The 18,026-nt window shown below is 66.3% G+C and overlaps 7 non-coding genes across 7 annotated transcripts; all 7 read left to right on the top strand.

Annotated features, from left to right (window-relative positions):
- The first annotated feature begins 2,091 nt into the window (after positions 1-2,091).
- On the top strand, positions 2,092-2,210 carry LOC139703763 (5S ribosomal RNA). The gene has a single exon (XR_011705850.1). It is a non-coding gene; the product is annotated as a 5S ribosomal RNA (ribosomal RNA).
- A 2,396-nt stretch (positions 2,211-4,606) lies between these two features.
- On the top strand, positions 4,607-4,725 carry LOC139703755 (5S ribosomal RNA). The gene has a single exon (XR_011705842.1). It is a non-coding gene; the product is annotated as a 5S ribosomal RNA (ribosomal RNA).
- Positions 4,726-7,124: 2,399 nt separating this feature from the next.
- Positions 7,125-7,243, top strand: LOC139703765 (5S ribosomal RNA). Its single transcript, XR_011705852.1, has one exon. It is a non-coding gene; the product is annotated as a 5S ribosomal RNA (ribosomal RNA).
- A 2,387-nt stretch (positions 7,244-9,630) lies between these two features.
- Positions 9,631-9,749, top strand: LOC139703764 (5S ribosomal RNA). Its single transcript, XR_011705851.1, has one exon. It is a non-coding gene; the product is annotated as a 5S ribosomal RNA (ribosomal RNA).
- A 2,400-nt stretch (positions 9,750-12,149) lies between these two features.
- Positions 12,150-12,268, top strand: LOC139703761 (5S ribosomal RNA). The gene has a single exon (XR_011705848.1). It is a non-coding gene; the product is annotated as a 5S ribosomal RNA (ribosomal RNA).
- A 2,397-nt stretch (positions 12,269-14,665) lies between these two features.
- Positions 14,666-14,784, top strand: LOC139703766 (5S ribosomal RNA). Its single transcript, XR_011705853.1, has one exon. It is a non-coding gene; the product is annotated as a 5S ribosomal RNA (ribosomal RNA).
- A 2,395-nt stretch (positions 14,785-17,179) lies between these two features.
- LOC139703769 (5S ribosomal RNA) lies at positions 17,180-17,298 on the top strand. The gene has a single exon (XR_011705855.1). It is a non-coding gene; the product is annotated as a 5S ribosomal RNA (ribosomal RNA).
- The last annotated feature ends 728 nt before the right edge of the window (positions 17,299-18,026 follow it).

Raw genomic sequence — 18,026 nt, forward strand, 5'->3', positions numbered from 1 at the left:
TGGGGTGTGTGGGGGGGCGACACCCGCCTTCCCCAGAACACGGGGCCCCACCCGCGGGGCCCGCTCCCTCACCCGTTCCTGCCACACAAGCAGAACCTTGACACCCAGATCCTGGGAGTGGGAGAGTCCATCGAGCGTCTCTGCCTGGGTCCTTCTCTCTTTGCACCACCTCCGCAAGGTCCCTCCTGTGTCTCTACTTCCTTCCCCACCGCCTTCTTCCGTGAGGGTCCCCCTGAGTCAATCTCTCTCTCTGCCTGTCTCTCCCTTTCACTCTCATCGGAGCAGCAGATGTCTCTGTGGGTCCCTGTTCATCCATCTCTCCTTCTCTCTTGTGCCTCTCTTGGCCTGTGAGGAGGCATCCCTGTCTCCATCTCCCACTCAATCCCTCTCTGGCCTTGACTCTCCTCTCTCTCTCTCTCTCTCTCTCTCTCTCACACACACACACACACACACACACACACACACACAGAGACACACACTCACCCCTCTACCCCCCACCCAACCCCAGCCAACTCACTCTGGGCTGCAAGTCACCAGGTCCATGGTAGCCTGGAGACTGGGCAGTCACAGGTTCTCTCATCTCCCATCTAACTTCCCATGGATGTAAGAGTGGATTCACACATCACCCTTGAAGTGCGCGCAGGACTTCAGGGTGTGTGCTCAGCAGAGGCTGAGAGAGGGCCGAGGAGGCCACAGGGTCTTAGGAGTCTGCGCTGAGAGCCAAGCAAGAGAGCAGATGGCAAAAGAGGGCAGGCGCTCCTGAAAGAGGAGGAAGCAGCCTTCAGAGCAGGCAAGCGGTTCGGGGCCAGGGGGTTGCCATGGAGGACCAGGTGCCAAGAGGAGTTGAAGCCCGGCCGGTGGGGACAGGGAAGCAGAGGCCCCTTGGTCGCGGTCACCGGTCCACCTGCAGAGGACAGGACAAGACGCAGGGCCTGACGACCCGGTGGGCGCGTGTCCCCGCAACGCAACCACCGCTCCCCTCCCTCCCCCCTCTCCCCCCTGCAATGCTTGCAGGGGAGGGGGCTTTCCGTCTGGTGAGGCCGCCGACTAAGCTCCCACAGGGGTTTGAATCAGGGTGCTTCTTCCACAGGCGGTCCTTTCCTGGACACTGGACAGAGGGGTCTATGCCCTTCCTCAGGGCGGTGCTGTGCACGTGCTGGTCGTTGACTGGTACCAACAAGGCGCAGAGCCCTCCGACCTTGGCATTGGGTCCGAAGGGGGTGACTGCGGTGGCTTTGCAGAGTGGGCCCGAAACTCAGGGCGAGGCACGACCCCAGCGGCGCACTTCTGAGCCTGGCCGGGCGACTGACTGACTGGGAGCCAGCGGGCCGCTGCCCCCGGCCACCCTCTGCCCGGTTTTCCCTGAGTCCCTGAGTGTGTTCCTCCCTCCTGCCCTCCCTGTGCGTGGCTCCACTCGCCAGGCACGCTCAGGGGACGTGTGTGGCCGGCGGCTGGCCATTGCCCAGTCGGACTGCATTTCCGCCTGGGGCGCTGGGCCTCTGTCAGGGTCCCTGGGGTGTCCGAGGGGGGTGCCCGCCTGCCTCTCCGCCCCTGGCTCTCTGGGCTCCGGGCTAGGCTAGGCTAGGTTCGCGCGCGCGGGACACTGAAACGGCCAGGGCTTCTGGGCTTCTCCGCCTGGCGAAAGGCGGGGTGGGCGTGGCGGTGGGGGGCCGGGGGTCCGTGGGGGGGTTGGGGTCGCGGGAGGCCTGGGCCTTGGCGAGGAGCAGCGGAGGAGGCCAGGCCACGCCAGGCCACGCCAGGCCGGGGCGGGGCGGTGCGATCCCTGCGGGCGCTTGGTGGGGCTCGCGGTAAGTGGAGCCAGGTGGAGAGCAGCGGTGTTGGAGGCGGGACTCAGCCAGTCCCAGTCTCCCAGGACCCCTGGGCCGCTGCCCGGTGGAGTCAGGTCGGAGCGGAGCGTGAGAGCCCCCAGCCTTGAGTTGAGTTGGGTTGGGCGGCGCTGTTGTGGGGCGGGCGAGGGAGGCCCCCTGCGACCACCCCCTCCGATTTCCCCCCTCCACCCCCCTCCTGTTCCCTGGACTGAAGGGTGGAACCCGGAGCAGGCTCTTGAGGCGCCCCCGGGCGGCCCTCCCCATCTACGGCCATACCACCCTGAATGCGCCCGATCTCATCTGATCTCGGAAGCTAAGCAGGGTCGGGCCTGGTTAGTACTTGGATGGGAGACCGCCTGGGAATACTGGGTGCTGTAGGCTTTTGCGCCCCCTTCCCACACACACTTTTAACTTGCGTGGCCCCGAGAGACAGGCCGTGACCCCCGGGCCCTCGGGCCAGGGCGCAGGCGCAGCCCTGGGCTGCCGGTCGCTGTCCCTTCAGGCCTGCGGCTGGCCTCCCGACGACCAGCGCCCAGCGCCTGCAACAAGGCCCACAGGCCTGGCTCTCCCCAGGGACGCTAGGACACTCACTCCATGAGACCCCGCTGAGCCGAGCCAGGTCCAGGCCACGACCCTCCATGTGCACCCAGACCGACCCCCCCACCCCTCGGCCTGGAGGATGGGGTGTGTGGGGGGGCGACACCCGCCTTCCCCAGAACACGGGGCCCACCCGCGGGGCCCGCTCCCTCACCCGTTCCTGCCACACAAGCAGAACCTTGACACCCAGATCCTGGGAGTGGGAGAGTCCATCGAGCGTCTCTGCCTGGGTCCTTTCTCTTTGCACCACCTCCGCAAGGTCCCTCCTGTGTCTCTACCTCCTTCCCCACCGCCTTCCTCCGTGAGGGTCCCCCTGAGTCAATCTCTCTCTCTCTGCCTGTCTCTCCCTTTCACTCTCATCGGAGCAGCAGATGTCTCTGTGGGTCCCTGTTCATCCATCTCTCCTTCTCTCTTGTGCCTCTCTTGGCCTGTGAGGAGGCATCCCTGTCTCCATCTCCCACTCAATCCCTCTCTGGCCTTGACTCTCCTCTCTCTCTCTCTCTCTCTCTCTCTCTCTCTCACACACACACACACACACACACACACACACACACACAGAGACACACACTCACCCCTCTACCCCCCACCCAACCCCAGCCAACTCACTCTGGGCTGCAAGTCACCAGGTCCATGGTAGCCTGGAGACTGGGCAGTCACAGGTTCTCTCATCTCCCATCTAACTTCCCATGGATGTAAGAGTGGATTCACACATCACCCTTGAAGTGCGCGCAGGACTTCAGGGTGTGTGCTCAGCAGAGGCTGAGAGAGGGCCGAGGAGGCCACAGGGTCTTAGGAGTCTGCGCTGAGAGCCAAGCAAGAGAGCAGATGGCAAAAGAGGGCAGGCGCTCCTGAAAGAGGAGGAAGCAGCCTTCAGAGCAGGCAAGCGGTTCGGGGCCAGGGGGTTGCCATGGAGGACCAGGTGCCAAGAGGAGTTGAAGCCCGGCCGGTGGGGACAGGGAAGCAGAGGCCCCTTGGTCGCGGTCACCGGTCCACCTGCAGAGGACAGGACAAGACGCAGGGCCTGACGACCCGGTGGGCGCGTGTCCCCGCAACGCAACCACCGCTCCCCTCCCTCCCCCCTCTCCCCCGTGCAATGCTTGCAGGGGAGGGGGCTTTCCGTCTGGTGAGGCCGCCGACTAAGCTCCCACAGGGGTTTGAATCAGGGTGCTTCTTCCACAGGCGGTCCTTTCCTGGACACTGGACAGAGGGGTCTATGCCCTTCCTCAGGGCGGTGCTGTGCACGTGCTGGTCGTTGACTGGTACCAACAAGGCGCAGAGCCCTCCGACCTTGGCATTGGGTCCGAAGGGGGTGACTGCGGTGGCTTTGCAGAGTGGGCCCGAAACTCAGGGCGAGGCACGACCCCAGCGGCGCACTTCTGAGCCTGGCCGGGCGACTGACTGACTGGGAGCCAGCGGGCCGCTGCCCCCGGCCACCCTCTGCCCGGTTTTCCCTGAGTCCCTGAGTGTGTTCCTCCCTCCTGCCCTCCCTGTGCGTGGCTCCACTCGCCAGGCACGCTCAGGGGACGTGTGTGGCCGGCGGCTGGCCATTGCCCAGTCGGACTGCATTTCCGCCTGGGGCGCTGGGCCTCTGTCAGGGTCCCTGGGGTGTCCGAGGGGGGTGCCCGCCTGCCTCTCCGCCCCTGGCTCTCTGGGCTCCGGGCTAGGCTAGGCTAGGTTCGCGCGCGCGGGACACTGAAACGGCCAGGGCTTCTGGGCTTCTCCGCCTGGCGAAAGGCGGGGTGGGCGTGGCGGTGGGGGGCCGGGGGTCCGTGGGGGGGTTGGGGTCGCGGGAGGCCTGGGCCTTGGCGAGGAGCGGCGGAGGAGGCCAGGCCACGCCAGGCCACGCCAGGCCGGGGCGGGGCGGTGCGATCCCTGCGGGCGCTTGGTGGGGCTCGCGGTAAGTGGAGCCAGGTGGAGAGCGGCGGTGTTGGAGGCGGGACTCAGCCAGTCCCAGTCTCCCAGGACCCCTGGGCCGCTGCCCGGTGGAGTCAGGTCGGAGCGGAGCGTGAGAGCCCCCAGCCTTGAGTTGAGTTGGGCTGGGCTGCGCTGTTGTGGGGCGGGCGAGGGAGGCCCCCTGCGACCACCCCCTCCGATTTCCCCCCTCCACCCCCCTCCCGTCCCCTGGACTGAAGGGTGGAACCCGGAGCAGGCTCTTGAGGCGCCCCCGGGCGGCCCTCCCCGTCTACGGCCATACCACCCTGAACGCGCCCGATCTCGTCTGATCTCGGAAGCTAAGCAGGGTCGGGCCTGGTTAGTACTTGGATGGGAGACCGCCTGGGAATACCGGGTGCTGTAGGCTTTTGCGCCCCCTTCCCACACACACTTTTAACTTGCGTGGCCCCGAGAGACAGGCCGTGACCCCCGGGCCCTCGGGCCAGGGCGCAGGCGCAGCCCTGGGCTGCCGGTCGCTGTCCCTTCAGGCCTGCGGCTGGCCTCCCGACGACCAGCGCCCAGCGCCTGCAACAAGGCCCACAGGCCTGGCTCTCCCCAGGGACGCTAGGACACTCACTCCATGAGACCCCGCTGAGCCGAGCCAGGTCCAGGCCATGACCCTCCATGTGCACCCAGACCGACCCCCCCACCCCTCGGCCTGGAGGATGGGGTGTGTGGGGGGGCGACACCCGCCTTCCCCAGAACACGGGGCCCACCCGCGGGGCCCGCTCCCTCACCCGTTCCTGCCACACAAGCAGAACCTTGACACCCAGATCCTGGGAGTGGGAGAGTCCATCGAGCGTCTCTGCCTGGGTCCTTCTCTCTTTGCACCACCTCCGCAAGGTCCCTCCTGTGTCTCTACCTCCTTCCCCACCGCCTTCCTCCGTGAGGGTCCCTCTGAGTCTATCTCTCTCTCTGCCTGTCTCTCCCTTTCACTCTCATCGGAGCAGCAGATGTCTCTGTGGGTCCCTGTTCATCCATCTCTCCTTCTCTCTTGTGCCTCTCTTGGCCTGTGAGGAGGCATCCCTGTCTCCATCTCCCACTCAATCCCTCTCTGGCCTTGACTCTCCTCTCTCTCTCTCTCTCTCTCTCTCTCTCTCTCTCTCTCTCACACACACACACACACACACACACACACACACAGACACACACTCACCCCTCTACCCCCCCACCCAACCCCAGCCAACTCACTCTGGGCTGCAAGTCACCAGGTCCATGGTAGCCTGGAGACTGGGCAGTCACAGGTTCTCTCATCTCCCATCTAACTTCCCATGGATGTAAGAGTGGATTCACACATCACCCTTGAAGTGCGCGCAGGACTTCAGGGTGTGTGCTCAGCAGAGGCTGAGAGAGGGCCGAGGAGGCCACAGGGTCTTAGGAGTCTGCGCTGAGAGCCAAGCAAGAGAGCAGATGGCAAAAGAGGGCAGGCGCTCCTGAAAGAGGAGGAAGCAGCCTTCAGAGCAGGCAAGCGGTTCGGGGCCAGGGGGTTGCCATGGAGGACCAGGTGCCAAGAGGAGTTGAAGCCTGGCCGGTGGGGACAGGGAAGCAGAGGCCCCTTGGTCGCGGTCACCGGTCCACCTGCAGAGGACAGGACAAGACGCAGGGCCTGACGACCCGGTGGGCGCGTGTCCCCGCAACGCAACCACCGCTCCCCTCCCTCCCCCCTCTCCCCCCTGCAATGCTTGCAGGGGAGGGGGCTTTCCGTCTGGTGAGGCCGCCGACTAAGCTCCCACAGGGGTTTGAATCAGGGTGCTTCTTCCACAGGCGGTCCTTTCCTGGACACTGGACAGAGGGGTCTATGCCCTTCCTCAGGGCGGTGCTGTGCACGTGCTGGTCGTTGACTGGTACCAACAAGGCGCAGAGCCCTCCGACCTTGGCATTGGGTCCGAAGGGGGTGACTGCGGTGGCTTTGCAGAGTGGGCCCGAAACTCAGGGCGAGGCACGACCCCAGCGGCGCACTTCTGAGCCTGGCCGGGCGACTGACTGACTGGGAGCCAGCGGGCCGCTGCCCCCGGCCACCCTCTGCCCGGTTTTCCCTGAGTCCCTGAGTGTGTTCCTCCCTCCTGCCCTCCCTGTGCGTGGCTCCACTCGCCAGGCACGCTCAGGGGACGTGTGTGGCCGGCGGCTGGCCATTGCCCAGTCGGACTGCATTTCCGCCTGGGGCGCTGGGCCTCTGTCAGGGTCCCTGGGGTGTCCGAGGGGGGTGCCCGCCTGCCTCTCCGCCCCTGGCTCTCTGGGCTCCGGGCTAGGCTAGGCTAGGTTCGCGCGCGCGGGACACTGAAACGGCCAGGGCTTCTGGGCTTCTCCGCCTGGCGAAAGGCGGGGTGGGCGTGGCGGTGGGGGGCCGGGGGTCCGTGGGGGGGTTGGGGTCGCGGGAGGCCTGGGCCTTGGCGAGGAGCGGCGGAGGAGGCCAGGCCACGCCAGGCCACGCCAGGCCGGGGCGGGGCGGTGCGATCCCTGCGGGCGCTTGGTGGGGCTCGCGGTAAGTGGAGCCAGGTGGAGAGCAGCGGTGTTGGAGGCGGGACTCAGCCAGTCCCAGTCTCCCAGGACCCCTGGGCCGCTGCCCGGTGGAGTCAGGTCGGAGCGGAGCGTGAGAGCCCCCAGCCTTGAGTTGAGTTGGGTTGGGCTGCGCTGTTGTGGGGCGGGCGAGGGAGGCCCCCTGCGACCACCCCCTCCGATTTCCCCCCTCCACCCCCCTCCCGTTCCCCTGGACTGAAGGGTGGAACCCGGAGCAGGCTCTTGAGGCGCCCCCGGGCGGCCCTCCCCATCTACGGCCATACCACCCTGAACGCGCCCGATCTCATCTGATCTCGGAAGCTAAGCAGGGTCGGGCCTGGTTAGTACTTGGATGGGAGACCGCCTGGGAATACTGGGTGCTGTAGGCTTTTGCGCCCCCTTCCCACACACACTTTTAACTTGCGTGGCCCCGAGAGACAGGCCGTGACCCCCGGGCCCTCGGGCCAGGGCGCAGGCGCAGCCCTGGGCTGCCGGTCGCTGTCCCTTCAGGCCTGCGGCTGGCCTCCCGACGACCAGCGCCCAGCGCCTGCAACAAGGCCCACAGGCCTGGCTCTCCCCAGGGACGCTAGGACACTCACTCCATGAGACCCCGCTGAGCCGAGCCAGGTCCAGGCCACGACCCTCCATGTGCACCCAGACCGACCCCCCCACCCCTCGGCCTGGAGGATGGGGTGTGTGGGGGGGCGACACCCGCCTTCCCCAGAACACGGGGCCCACCCGCGGGGCCCGCTCCCTCACCCGTTCCTGCCACACAAGCAGAACCTTGACACCCAGATCCTGGGAGTGGGAGAGTCCATCGAGCGTCTCTGCCTGGGTCCTTCTCTCTTTGCACCACCTCCGCAAGGTCCCTCCTGTGTCTCTACTTCCTTCCCCACCGCCTTCTTCCGTGAGGGTCCCCCTGAGTCAATCTCTCTCTCTGCCTGTCTCTCCCTTTCACTCTCATCGGAGCAGCAGATGTCTCTGTGGGTCCCTGTTCATCCATCTCTCCTTCTCTCTTGTGCCTCTCTTGGCCTGTGAGGAGGCATCCCTGTCTCCATCTCCCACTCAATCCCTCTCTGGCCTTGACTCTCCTCTCTCTCTCTCTCTCTCTCTCTCTCTCACACACACACACACACACACACACACACACACAGAGACACACACTCACCCCTCTACCCCCCACCCAACCCCAGCCAACTCACTCTGGGCTGCAAGTCACCAGGTCCATGGTAGCCTGGAGACTGGGCAGTCACAGGTTCTCTCATCTCCCATCTAACTTCCCATGGATGTAAGAGTGGATTCACACATCACCCTTGAAGTGCGCGCAGGACTTCAGGGTGTGTGCTCAGCAGAGGCTGAGAGAGGGCCGAGGAGGCCACAGGGTCTTAGGAGTCTGCGCTGAGAGCCAAGCAAGAGAGCAGATGGCAAAAGAGGGCAGGCGCTCCTGAAAGAGGAGGAAGCAGCCTTCAGAGCAGGCAAGCGGTTCGGGGCCAGGGGGTTGCCATGGAGGACCAGGTGCCAAGAGGAGTTGAAGCCCGGCCGGTGGGGACAGGGAAGCAGAGGCCCCTTGGTCGCGGTCACCGGTCCACCTGCAGAGGACAGGACAAGACGCAGGGCCTGACGACCCGGTGGGCGCGTGTCCCCGCAACGCAACCACCGCTCCCCTCCCTCCCCCCTCTCCCCCCTGCAATGCTTGCAGGGGAGGGGGCTTTCCGTCTGGTGAGGCCGCCGACTAAGCTCCCACAGGGGTTTGAATCAGGGTGCTTCTTCCACAGGCGGTCCTTTCCTGGACACTGGACAGAGGGGTCTATGCCCTTCCTCAGGGCGGTGCTGTGCACGTGCTGGTCGTTGACTGGTACCAACAAGGCGCAGAGCCCTCCGACCTTGGCATTGGGTCCGAAGGGGGTGACTGCGGTGGCTTTGCAGAGTGGGCCCGAAACTCAGGGCGAGGCACGACCCCAGCGGCGCACTTCTGAGCCTGGCCGGGCGACTGACTGACTGGGAGCCAGCGGGCCGCTGCCCCCGGCCACCCTCTGCCCGGTTTTCCCTGAGTCCCTGAGTGTGTTCCTCCCTCCTGCCCTCCCTGTGCGTGGCTCCACTCGCCAGGCACGCTCAGGGGACGTGTGTGGCCGGCGGCTGGCCATTGCCCAGTCGGACTGCATTTCCGCCTGGGGCGCTGGGCCTCTGTCAGGGTCCCTGGGGTGTCCGAGGGGGGTGCCCGCCTGCCTCTCCGCCCCTGGCTCTCTGGGCTCCGGGCTAGGCTAGGCTAGGTTCGCGCGCGCGGGACACTGAAACTGCCAGGGCTTCTGGGCTTCTCCGCCTGGCGAAAGGCGGGGTGGGCGTGGCGGTGGGGGGCCGGGGGTCCGTGGGGGGGTTGGGGTCGCGGGAGGCCTGGGCCTTGGCGAGGAGCAGCGGAGGAGGCCAGGCCACGCCAGGCCACGCCAGGCCGGGGCGGGGCGGTGCGATCCCTGCGGGCGCTTGGTGGGGCTCGCGGTAAGTGGAGCCAGGTGGAGAGCAGCGGTGTTGGAGGCGGGACTCAGCCAGTCCCAGTCTCCCAGGACCCCTGGGCCGCTGCCCGGTGGAGTCAGGTCGGAGCGGAGCGTGAGAGCCCCCAGCCTTGAGTTGAGTTGGGTTGGGCGGCGCTGTTGTGGGGCGGGCGAGGGAGGCCCCCTGCGACCACCCCCTCCGATTTCCCCCCTCCACCCCCCTCCTGTTCCCTGGACTGAAGGGTGGAACCCGGAGCAGGCTCTTGAGGCGCCCCCGGGCGGCCCTCCCCATCTACGGCCATACCACCCTGAATGCGCCCGATCTCATCTGATCTCGGAAGCTAAGCAGGGTCGGGCCTGGTTAGTACTTGGATGGGAGACCGCCTGGGAATACTGGGTGCTGTAGGCTTTTGCGCCCCCTTCCCACACACACTTTTAACTTGCGTGGCCCCGAGAGACAGGCCGTGACCCCCGGGCCCTCGGGCCAGGGCGCAGGCGCAGCCCTGGGCTGCCGGTCGCTGTCCCTTCAGGCCTGCGGCTGGCCTCCCGACGACCAGCGCCCAGCGCCTGCAACAAGGCCCACAGGCCTGGCTCTCCCCAGGGACGCTAGGACACTCACTCCATGAGACCCCGCTGAGCCGAGCCAGGTCCAGGCCACGACCCTCCATGTGCACCCAGACCGACCCCCCCACCCCTCGGCCTGGAGGATGGGGTGTGTGGGGGGGCGACACCCGCCTTCCCCAGAACACGGGGCCCACCCGCGGGGCCCGCTCCCTCACCCGTTCCTGCCACACAAGCAGAACCTTGACACCCAGATCCTGGGAGTGGGAGAGTCCATCGAGCGTCTCTGCCTGGGTCCTTCTCTCTTTGCACCACCTCTGCAAGGTCCCTCCTGTGTCTCTACTTCCTTCCCCACCGCCTTCTTCCGTGAGGGTCCCCCTGAGTCAATCTCTCTCTCTGCCTGTCTCTCCCCTTTCACTCTCATCGGAGCAGCAGATGTCTCTGTGGGTCCCTGTTCATCCATCTCTCCTTCTCTCTTGTGCCTCTCTTGGCCTGTGAGGAGGCATCCCTGTCTCCATCTCCCACTCAATCCCTCTCTGGCCTTGACTCTCCTCTCTCTCTCTCTCTCTCTCTCTCTCTCTCTCTCTCTCACACACACACACACACACACACACACACACACACAGAGACACACACTCACCCCTCTACCCCCACCCAACCCCAGCCAACTCACTCTGGGCTGCAAGTCACCAGGTCCATGGTAGCCTGGAGACTGGGCAGTCACAGGTTCTCTCATCTCCCATCTAACTTCCCATGGATGTAAGAGTGGATTCACACATCACCCTTGAAGTGCGCGCAGGACTTCAGGGTGTGTGCTCAGCAGAGGCTGAGAGAGGGCCGAGGAGGCCACAGGGTCTTAGGAGTCTGCGCTGAGAGCCAAGCAAGAGAGCAGATGGCAAAAGAGGGCAGGCGCTCCTGAAAGAGGAGGAAGCAGCCTTCAGAGCAGGCAAGCGGTTCGGGGCCAGGGGGTTGCCATGGAGGACCAGGTGCCAAGAGGAGTTGAAGCCCGGCCGGTGGGGACAGGGAAGCAGAGGCCCCTTGGTCGCGGTCACCGGTCCACCTGCAGAGGACAGGACAAGACGCAGGGCCTGACGACCCGGTGGGCGTGTGTCCCCGCAACGCAACCACCGCTCCCCTCCCTCCCCCCTCTCCCCCGTGCAATGCTTGCAGGGGAGGGGGCTTTCCGTCTGGTGAGGCCGCCGACTAAGCTCCCACAGGGGTTTGAATCAGGATGCTTCTTCCACAGGCGGTCCTTTCCTGGACACTGGACAGAGGGGTCTATGCCCTTCCTCAGGGCGGTGCTGTGCACGTGCTGGTCGTTGACTGGTACCAACAAGGCGCAGAGCCCTCCGACCTTGGCATTGGGTCCGAAGGGGGTGACTGCGGTGGCTTTGCAGAGTGGGCCCGAAACTCAGGGCGAGGCACGACCCCAGCGGCGCACTTCTGAGCCTGGCCGGGCGACTGACTGACTGGGAGCCAGCGGGCCGCTGCCCCCGGCCACCCTCTGCCCGGTTTTCCCTGAGTCCCTGAGTGTGTTCCTCCCTCCTGCCCTCCCTGTGCGTGGCTCCACTCGCCAGGCACGCTCAGGGGACGTGTGTGGCCGGCGGCTGGCCATTGCCCAGTCGGACTGCATTTCCGCCTGGGGCGCTGGGCCTCTGTCAGGGTCCCTGGGGTGTCCGAGGGGGGTGCCCGCCTGCCTCTCCGCCCCTGGCTCTCTGGGCTCCGGGCTAGGCTAGGCTAGGTTCGCGCGCGCGGGACACTGAAACGGCCAGGGCTTCTGGGCTTCTCCGCCTGGCGAAAGGCGGGGTGGGCGTGGCGGTGGGGGGCCGGGGGTCCGTGGGGGGGTTGGGGTCGCGGGGAGGCCTGGGCCTTGGCGAGGAGCGGCGGAGGAGGCCAGGCCACGCCAGGCCACGCCAGGCCGGGGCGGGGCGGTGCGATCCCTGCGGGCGCTTGGTGGGGCTCGCGGTAAGTGGAGCCAGGTGGAGAGCGGCGGTGTTGGAGGCGGGACTCAGCCAGTCCCAGTCTCCCAGGACCCCTGGGCCGCTGCCCGGTGGAGTCAGGTCGGAGCGGAGCGTGAGAGCCCCCAGCCTTGAGTTGAGTTGGGCTGGGCTGCGCTGTTGTGGGGCGGGCGAGGGAGGCCCCCTGCGACCACCCCTCCGATTTCCCCCCTCCAACCCCCCTCCCGTCCCCTGGACTGAAGGGTGGAACCCGGAGCAGGCTCTTGAGGCGCCCCCGGGCGGCCCTCCCCGTCTACGGCCATACCACCCTGAACGCGCCCGATCTCCTCTGATCTCGGAAGCTAAGCAGGGTCGGGCCTGGTTAGTACTTGGATGGGAGACCGCCTGGGAATACCGGGTGCTGTAGGCTTTTGCGCCCCCTTCCCACACACACTTTTAACCTGCGTGGCCCCGAGAGACAGGCCGTGACCCCCGGGCCCTCGGGCCAGGGCGCAGGCGCAGCCCTGGGCTGCCGGTCGCTGTCCCTTCAGGCCTGCGGCTGGCCTCCCGACGACCAGCGCCCAGCGCCTGCAACAAGGCCCACAGGCCTGGCTCTCCCCAGGGACGCTAGGACACTCACTCCATGAGACCCCGCTGAGCCGAGCCAGGTCCAGGCCATGACCCTCCATGTGCACCCAGACCGACCCCCCCACCCCTCGGCCTGGAGGATGGGGTGTGTGGGGGGGCGACACCCGCCTTCCCCAGAACACGGGGCCCACCCGCGGGGCCCGCTCCCTCACCCGTTCCTGCCACACAAGCAGAACCTTGACACCCAGATCCTGGGAGTGGGAGAGTCCATCGAGCGTCTCTGCCTGGGTCCTTTCTCTTTGCACCACCTCCGCAAGGTCCCTCCTGTGTCTCTACCTCCTTCCCCACCGCCTTCCTCCGTGAGGGTCCCCTGAGTCAATCTCTCTCTCTGCCTGTCTCTCCCTTTCACTCTCATCGGAGCAGCAGATGTCTCTGTGGTCCCTGTTCATCCATCTCTCCTTCTCTCTTGTGCCTCTCTTGGCCTGTGAGGAGGCATCCCTGTCTCCATCTCCCACTCAATCCCTCTCTGGCCTTGACTCTCCTCTCTCTCTCTCTCTCTCTCTCTCTCTCTCTCTCTCTCTCTCTCACACACACACACACACACACACACACACAGAGACACACACTCACCCCTCTACCCCCCACCCAACCCCAGCCAACTCACTCTGGGCTGCAAGTCACCAGGTCCATGGTAGCCTGGAGACTGGGCAGTCACAGGTTCTCTCATCTCCCATCTAACTTCCCATGGATGTAAGAGTGGATTCACACATCACCCTTGAAGTGCGCGCAGGACTTCAGGGTGTGTGCTCAGCAGAGGCTGAGAGAGGGCCGAGGAGGCCACAGGGTCTTAGGAGTCTGCGCTGAGAGCCAAGCAAGAGAGCAGATGGCAAAAGAGGGCAGGCGCTCCTGAAAGAGGAGGAAGCAGCCTTCAGAGCAGGCAAGCGGTTCGGGGCCAGGGGGTTGCCATGGAGGACCAGGTGCCAAGAGGAGTTGAAGCCTGGCCGGTGGGGACAGGGAAGCAGAGGCCCCTTGGTCGCGGTCACCGGTCCACCTGCAGAGGACAGGACAAGACGCAGGGCCTGACGACCCGGTGGGCGCGTGTCCCCCGCAACGCAACCACCGCTCCCCTCCCTCCCCCCTCTCCCCCGTGAAATGCTTGCAGGGGAGGGGGCTTTCCGTCTGGTGAGGCCGCCGACTAAGCTCCCACAGGGGTTTGAATCAGGGTGCTTCTTCCACAGGCGGTCCTTTCCTGGACACTGGACAGAGGGGTCTATGCCCTTCCTCAGGGCGGTGCTGTGCACGTGCTGGTCGTTGACTGGTACCAACAAGGCGCAGAGCCCTCCGACCTTGGCATTGGGTCCGAAGGGGGTGACTGCGGTGGCTTTGCAGAGTGGGCCCGAAACTCAGGGCGAGGCACGACCCCAGCGGCGCACTTCTGAGCCTGGCCGGGCGACTGACTGACTGGGAGCCAGCGGGCCGCTGCCCCCGGCCACCCTCTGCCCGGTTTTCCCTGAGTCCCTGAGTGTGTTCCTCCCTCCTGCCCTCCCTGTGCGTGGCTCCACTCGCCAGGCACGCTCAGGGGACGTGTGTGGCCGGCGGCTGGCCATTGCCCAGTCGGACTGCATTTCCGCCTGGGGCGCTGGGCCTCTGTCAGGGTCCCTGGGGTGTCCGAGGGGGGTGCCCGCCTGCCTCTCCGCCCCTGGCTCTCTGGGCTCCGGGCTAGGCTAGGCTAGGTTCGCGCGCGCGGGACACTGAAACGGCCAGGGCTTCTGGGCTTCTCCGCCTGGCGAAAGGCGGGGTGGGCGTGGCGGTGGGGGGCCGGGGGTCCGTGGGGGGGTTGGGGTCGCGGGAGGCCTGGGCCTTGGCGAGGAGCGGCGGAGGAGGCCAGGCCACGCCAGGCCACGCCAGGCCGGGGCGGGGCGGTGCGATCCCTGCGGGCGCTTGGTGGGGCTCGCGGTAAGTGGAGCCAGGTGGAGAGCGGCGGTGTTGGAGGCGGGACTCAGCCAGTCCCAGTCTCCCAGGACCCCTGGGCCGCTGCCCGGTGGAGTCAGGTCGGAGCGGAGCGTGAGAGCCCCCAGCCTTGAGTTGAGTTGGGCTGGGCTGCGCTGTTGTGGGGCGGGCGAGGGAGGCCCCCTGCGACCACCCCCTCCGATTTCCCCCCTCCACCCCCCTCCCGTCCCCTGGACTGAAGGGTGGAACCCGGAGCAGGCTCTTGAGGCGCCCCCGGGCGGCCCTCCCCGTCTACGGCCATACCACCCTGAACGCGCCCGATCTCGTCTGATCTCGGAAGCTAAGCAGGGTCGGGCCTGGTTAGTACTTGGATGGGAGACCGCCTGGGAATACCGGGTGCTGTAGGCTTTTGCGCCCCCTTCCCACACACACTTTTAACCTGCGTGGCCCCGAGAGACAGGCCGTGACCCCCGGGCCCTCGGGCCAGGGCGCAGGCGCAGCCCTGGGCTGCCGGTCGCTGTCCCTTCAGGCCTGCGGCTGGCCTCCCGACGACCAGCGCCCAGCGCCTGCAACAAGGCCCACAGGCCTGGCTCTCCCCAGGGACGCTAGGACACTCACTCCATGAGACCCCGCTGAGCCGAGCCAGGTCCAGGCCATGACCCTCCATGTGCACCCAGACCGACCCCCCCACCCCTCGGCCTGGAGGATGGGGTGTGTGGGGGGGCGACACCCGCCTTCCCCAGAACACGGGGCCCACCCGCGGGGCCCGCTCCCTCACCCGTTCCTGCCACACAAGCAGAACCTTGACACCCAGATCCTGGGAGTGGGAGAGTCCATCGAGCGTCTCTGCCTGGGTCCTTTCTCTTTGCACCACCTCCGCAAGGTCCCTCCTGTGTCTCTACCTCCTTCCCCACCGCCTTCCTCCGTGAGGGTCCCCCTGAGTCAATCTCTCTCTCTGCCTGTCTCTCCCTTTCACTCTCATCGGAGCAGCAGATGTCTCTGTGGGTCCCTGTTCATCCATCTCTCCTTCTCTCTTGTGCCTCTCTTGGCCTGTGAGAGGCATCCCTGTCTCCATCTCCCACTCAATCCCTCTCTGGCCTTGACTCTCCTCTCTCTCTCTCTCTCTCTCTCTCTCTCTCTCTCTCTCACACACACACACACACACACACACACACAGAGACACACACTCACCCCTCTACCCCCCACCCAACCCCAGCCAACTCACTCTGGGCTGCAAGTCACCAGGTCCATGGTAGCCTGGAGACTGGGCAGTCACAGGTTCTCTCATCTCCCATCTAACTTCCCATGGATGTAAGAGTGGATTCACACATCACCCTTGAAGTGCGCGCAGGACTTCAGGGTGTGTGCTCAGCAGAGGCTGAGAGAGGGCCGAGGAGGCCACAGGGTCTTAGGAGTCTGCGCTGAGAGCCAAGCAAGAGAGCAGATGGCAAAAGAGGGCAGGCGCTCCTGAAAGAGGAGGAAGCAGCCTTCAGAGCAGGCAAGCGGTTCGGGGCCAGGGGGTTGCCATGGAGGACCAGGTGCCAAGAGGAGTTGAAGCCTGGCCGGTGGGGACAGGGAAGCAGAGGCCCCTTGGTCGCGGTCACCGGTCCACCTGCAGAGGACAGGACAAGACGCAGGGCCTGACGACCCGGTGGGCGCGTGTCCCCGCAACGCAACCACCGCTCCCCTCCCTCCCCCCTCTCCCCCGTGCAATGCTTGCAGGGGAGGGGGCTTTCCGTCTGGTGAGGCCGCCGACTAAGCTCCCACAGGGGTTTGAATCAGGGTGCTTCTTCCACAGGCGGTCCTTTCCTGGACACTGGACAGAGGGGTCTATGCCCTTCCTCAGGGCGGTGCTGTGCACGTGCTGGTCGTTGACTGGTACCAACAAGGCGCAGAGCCCTCCGACCTTGGCATTGGGTCCGAAGGGGGTGACTGCGGTGGCTTTGCAGAGTGGGCCCGAAACTCAGGGCGAGGCACGACCCCAGCGGCGCACTTCTGAGCCTGGCCGGGCGACTGACTGACTGGGAGCCAGCGGGCCGCTGCCCCCGGCCACCCTCTGCCCGGTTTTCCCTGAGTCCCTGAGTGTGTTCCTCCCTCCTGCCCTCCCTGTGCGTGGCTCCACTCGCCAGGCACGCTCAGGGGACGTGTGTGGCCGGCGGCTGGCCATTGCCCAGTCGGACTGCATTTCCGCCTGGGGCGCTGGGCCTCTGTCAGGGTCCCTGGGGTGTCCGAGGGGGGTGCCCGCCTGCCTCTCCGCCCCTGGCTCTCTGGGCTCCGGGCTAGGCTAGGCTAGGTTCGCGCGCGCGGGACACTGAAACGGCCAGGGCTTCTGGGCTTCTCCGCCTGGCGAAAGGCGGGGTGGGCGTGGCGGTGGGGGGCCGGGGGTCCGTGGGGGGGTTGGGGTCGCGGGAGGCCTGGGCCTTGGCGAGGAGCGGCGGATGAGGCCAGGCCACGCCAGGCCACGCCAGGCCGGGGCGGGGCGGTGCGATCCCTGCGGGCGCTTGGTGGGGCTCGCGGTAAGTGGAGCCAGGTGGAGAGCGGCGGTGTTGGAGGCGGGACTCAGCCAGTCCCAGTCTCCCAGGACCCCTGGGCCGCTGCCCGGTGGAGTCAGGTCGGAGCGGAGCGTGAGAGCCCCCAGCCTTGAGTTGAGTTGGGCTGGGCTGCGCTGTTGTGGGGCGGGCGAGGGCGAGGGAGGCCCCTGCGACCACCCCCTCCGATTTCCCCCCTCCACCCCCCTCCCGTCCCCTGGACTGAAGGGTGGAACCCGGAGCAGGCTCTTGAGGCGCCCCCGGGCGGCCTCCCCGTCTACGGCCATACCACCCTGAACGCGCCCGATCTCGTCTGATCTCGGAAGCTAAGCAGGGTCGGGCCTGGTTAGTACTTGGATGGGAGACCGCCTGGGAATACCGGGTGCTGTAGGCTTTTGCGCCCCCTTCCCACACACACTTTTAACCTGCGTGGCCCCGAGAGACAGGCCGTGACCCCCGGGCCCTCGGGGCCAGGGCGCAGGCGCAGCCCTGGGCTGCCGGTCGCTGTCCCTTCAGGCCTGCGGCTGGCCTCCCGACGACCAGCGCCCAGCGCCTGCAACAAGGCCCACAGGCCTGGCTCTCCCAGGGACGCTAGGACACTCACTCCATGAGACCCGCTGAGCCGAGCCAGGTCCAGGCCATGACCCTCCATGTGCACCCAGACCGACCCCCCACCCCTCGGCCTGGAGGATGGGGTGTGTGGGGGGGCGACACCCGCCTTCCCCAGAACACGGGGCCCACCCGCGGGGCCCGCTCCCTCACCCGTTCCTGCCACACAAGCAGAACCTTGACACCCAGATCCTGGGAGTGGGAGAGTCCATCGAGCGTCTCTGCCTGGGTCCTTTCTCTTTGCACCACCTCCGCAAGGTCCCTCCTGTGTCTCTACCTCCTTCCCCACCGCCTTCCTCCGTGAGGTCCCCCTGAGTCAATCTCTCTCTCTGCCTGTCTCTCCCTTTCACTCTCATCGGAGCAGCAGATGTCTCTGTGGGTCCCTGTTCATCCATCTCTCCTTCTCTCTTGTGCCTCTCTTGGCCTGTGAGGAGGCATCCCTGTCTCCATCTCCCACTCAATCCCTCTCTGGCCTTGACTCTCCTCTCTCTCTCTCTCTCTCTCTCTCTCTCT

This window comes from Marmota flaviventris, unplaced genomic scaffold (assembly GCF_047511675.1).
Source record: "Marmota flaviventris isolate mMarFla1 unplaced genomic scaffold, mMarFla1.hap1 Scaffold_1276, whole genome shotgun sequence".
NCBI classification, from domain to species: domain Eukaryota; kingdom Metazoa; phylum Chordata; class Mammalia; order Rodentia; family Sciuridae; genus Marmota; species Marmota flaviventris.